Source organism: Otolemur garnettii, unplaced genomic scaffold (assembly GCF_000181295.1).
Source record: "Otolemur garnettii isolate 467f Iridium unplaced genomic scaffold, OtoGar3 scaffold00154, whole genome shotgun sequence".
Lineage (NCBI taxonomy): Eukaryota > Metazoa > Chordata > Mammalia > Primates > Galagidae > Otolemur > Otolemur garnettii.
In genome coordinates, this window is record NW_003852549.1 from 2640368 (window position 1) to 2644764 (window position 4397).

A 4397-nucleotide genomic window follows, 5' to 3' on the forward strand; every position below is an offset into this window, starting at 1 on the left:
AACATAGCCTTCACGGCATTTTCTTAGTTATTGTGTTAAGACATTTATATTCTACACCTAGTAAATTTCACATGTACCCTTGTAAGATGCACCATAGGTGTGGTCCCACCAATTACTCTCCCTCCACCCATCCTCCCCCCCTCCTCCCTCTCCCCTTCTTATTGGGCTATAATTGGGTTATAGAAAACTATAAATTGCTTTCATAGTAGAGCTGAGTACATTGGATACTTTGTCCTCCATTCTTGAGATACTTTGCTAAGAAGAATATGTTCAGCCTCTATCCATGTAAACACGAAAGAGGTAAAGTCTCTATCTTTCTTTAAGGCTGGTGTACATATACCACAATTTATTGATCCATTCATGGGTTGATGGGCACTTAGGCTTCTTTCATGACTTAATTGCTTATGAATTGGGCTGCAATAAACATTCTGGTACAAATTAGTTTGCATTCCCACCAGTAATGTAGAAGTGTTCCCTTTTCTCCACATCCATGCCAACATCTCTGGTTTTGGGATTTTGTGATGTGGGCTAATCTTACTGGAGTTAGATGATATCTCAAAGTAGTTTTGCTTTGCATTTCTCTGGTGATTAAGGATGATGAGCATTTTTTCATAAGTCTGTAGGCCGTGTGCCTGTCTTCTTCAGAGAAGTTTCTCTTCAAGTCTCTTGCCCACCCTGAGATGGGATCACTTGTTCTTTTCTTGCCAATATGTTTGAGTTTTCTGTGAATCCTGGTTATTAAACCTTTGTCAGAGACATAACCTGCAAATATCTTCTCCCATTCTGAGGGCTGTCTGCTTGCTTTACTTACTGTGTTCTTGACTGTGCCTTTTAGTTTGATCAGGTCCCAGTAGCATATTTTTGATGCTGCTTCAATTGGCCAGGGGGGTCCTCCTCATAAAATATTCACCTAGGCCGATTTCTTCAAGAGTTTTCCCTGCACTTTCTTCTAGTATTTTTATAGTTTCATGTCTTATGTTTAAATCTTTAATCCAGTGAGAGTCTATCTTAGTTAAGGGTGAAAGGTGTGGGTCCAATTTCAATCTTCTATAGGTTGTCAGGCAGTTCACCCAGTGCCAGTTGTTAAATAGGGAATCTTTCCCCCCACTCAATGTTTTTAATTGGCTTGTTAAAGATCAAATAACAGTAAGTAGCTGGGTTCATCTCTTGGTTCTCTATTCTGTTCTATACATCTACTTCTCTGTTTTTGTGCCAGTACCATGCTGTTTTGATCACTATGGATTTATAATATAGTCTGAGGTCTGGTAGTGTAATTCTTCCTGCTTTTTTTTTTTTTGAGACAGAGCCTCAAGCTGTTCCCCTGGGTAGAGTGCCATGGCATCACAGCTCACAGCAATCTCCAACTCCTGGGCTCAAGCGAGTCTCCTGCCTCAGTCACCAAGTAGCTGGGACCACAGATGCCCACCACAACTCCCAGCTATATTTTGGTTGCAGTCATCATTGTTGTTTTGGCGGGCCAGGGCTGGATTTGAACCCGCCACCTTAGGTGTATGTGGCTGGCACCTTAGCCACTTGAGCCACAGGGGCCGAGCCCTGCTTTGTTTTTATTTCTGAGTAATGTCTTGGCTATTCAAGGTTTTTTCTGATTCCATATAAAATGAAGTATTATTTTTTTTTGAGATCTTTAAAGTATGGAGCTTTAATGGGAATTGCATTAAAATTATATATTGCATTGGGTAGTATGGACACTTAAAAAATGTTGATTCTTCCCAGTCATGAGCATGGTATGTTTTTCCATTTGTTAACATCTTTTTTTTCCCACATAGTTAACATTTTTATTAAACTTTTTTTTAGCCTCATTGTAAGAATATAAGGGAGATCATAGATTTGATGTATGAAATTATTAAATTCACACTAATATACATCAAGATTAAAATGATTTCTTTTCAACCACCCAGTCATTTTGCTACCTTTTGCTGAGTAATCTTGTGCCAGTCATTGTGGAAAAATCTTTATTTTAAGAAAAAAATTTAGTTAACAAAAAAATTTAACAAGTTTCACTTAGCAAAATGCACCCAAAAGGAAATCACAAAAAAAAAAAAAAAAAAGGAAATCACAATACAAAGAAAGTTTTAAGTCAAGGCCTCACCAATTCCTACGGTATTAGTATTGTGTCTCAATTCTCAAAACTAACTCTTAAAGGCTTAAACTTAACCTAAAAGATTTTAAATGAAAATAAACTAGAATGAACATGAGAAATATTTCTTTTTGAATCAGGGAGCTAGCACCTTTGAGTTTTCCAAAAAGCACGTCTTCCCAGTGTGTTCACTGCCATGTGGTGGCAAAAGGTCCATATTTAACACACTTAAACTACTTAAACTCAGATAACATTACTCTAAAGTATACTACCAAAATGTTAATTGGGAAAGCTGAAAATAGTTTTAGTTTACTCAATATCACATGCTAGAAGAAAAGTTTGCATGAGAAAACACTGAAGAGGTAATTTTTTTAATCCAGATTTCACAAACTCATGGTGCAAAATGGGTCCCCACAGCTTCCTCTAGAGTTATAACTGCTCTTCATTGCTTGTTGGCTGCCTGTGAAAATTTGATTGAAAAAACTTAAATGTTCCTACAAAACTAGTCATACCCACCCATGCTGTTCTGCCCGCTGTAGCCAGCCCCGTAGCAGCTGCTGACAGACTGGCTCTCCAGCCCACTGTAGGTAGCCTGGGCTGCTGACACCCCCATGCCTTGCATCACCTGGCTGCTGTATGCCCCACTGCTGGCCCCTGTTGTTGAATTCAAGAAGAGCTCTATGTATCTGTGCTGCATATTAGCCCTGTCTTTGGACATTGCCACTACAGCCTCTTCGTGAGTGGCAAACTCTACATCTGCTTTGTGAGTCACTCTTCCATCTGGGCCAATCTCGATATGCACTCTCACAGGGTTGAGTGGAGAGAAGAAGTTGTAAATGTCATTCTCAGTCTCTTTGTATGGCAGCCCCCTCATGTGGTGCAGTGCCCAGTGGTGCTCTGCACTGCAAACTCACCATCTCCATATCTGTGGTCATACATCCCAGATGTATGTAGCTGGGGTCTCTCCCAAATAGGTCAGTGGTGAAGCCGTAGCCATCGCTGAGGCCGCTGTACTCTTCATAGCCACTGTAGCCTGCACTGTAGGCGCCAGGCTGCATCCTATCCAGGCTGGCTTGCTTCACGATGCCGATATATCTCCTAGCTGTGCCAGGGCAGTCATAGGGCCTTTGCCACTGCACAGACATGAACTTTAGAGGGGGATCAGAGTATGACCTAACTTCCTCCTAACTGCTCTTGAACACTTCTTGAACCTGTGCCCTATCCTCCTTGTGCTTCCCCAGAGCCTTCTCAGCTAACTCCTGGGAGGCAGACTGCACAAAAGCTTCCCCTGTTTTCTTGCCCTTGGGGTCCACAGGTAATGTGATCCCATTTGGCACGATTTCCAACCCTGAGAAGAATTGGACAATTTCTTCCTTTGTGCATCCAAATGGGAGTCCTCAAAGCCCAACGAAGCCATCGTTGGCGCTGTCAGCACTCTTGGGACTGCTGTGCTTCAACACCCAATCCATCTCGGTTCTGTGGACTTGAACACCTCGATGTACTGGTGTCTCATGCTTTCCCTGTCTTTTTTCAGGGCTATTTTTACATCATCTTCTCATGTTCAACAAAAGCCTCACCACTCTGCCTGCCCTCTCTAGTGTAGATGAAGTAGACATCTGCGGTCCCATCACGAATTGTGCAGTTGGAAAGGAAGTTCTGCACGTCCTCAATAGAGCAGGACCAGGGTAGGCCACAGAGCTTGACCACAAAACCTTCACCTCCCTCGGGGCCCAGCATCATGGACACTTGTTAGGGCACTGATTTTTTTTTTTTTTTTTTTGGAGGCTTAAAGAACTTTGGATGCCTTCAGTGGGAGACACTTCCCGTAGGTAACAAATTGTCCATGGAGTTGAGCAGGACAGATTTCTATTAAGTAGCAAGGCTTACAGCTCAAAGCCCTCAAATTCCACCTGAAGCTTAACAATGCAGAGAGCTCCGAGGAAAGTCCAGGTGCATCTTTTTGTTCTTAACCTGAAACAGAAATTCAAGTGGCCAGGGGGCAAACACTTTCTGCGAGGCTGGAAAACCAGCAGCGCGGCTGTGCGTGTTTTGGCGGGAAGCACCGAAGAGATCGTGAGACAAACTGCGTTCCCGTGGCCTCCGCCTGGCAAATGCACCTTGTTAACATCTTCAGCTATTTCTTTTCTTAGAGTTTCATAGTTCTCTTTATAGAGATCTTTCATGTCTTTTGTTAGGTAAACTCCCTATTTCATCTTCTTTGGCACTTCTGTGAATGGAATAGAGTCCTTGACTATTTTTTCAGCTTGACTACTGTTGGTATATATATAAAGGCTACAGA

General features: G+C 42.2%; 1 pseudogene across 1 annotated transcript; it reads right to left on the reverse strand.

Moving 5' to 3' along the window:
• Positions 1-2453: 2453 nt before the first annotated feature.
• LOC100958542 lies at positions 2454-4129 on the reverse strand (annotated as a pseudogene). The gene has a single exon (XR_154581.3). The product of XR_154581.3 is annotated as a heterogeneous nuclear ribonucleoprotein F-like (transcript).
• Between the last annotated feature and the right edge of the window lie 268 nt (positions 4130-4397).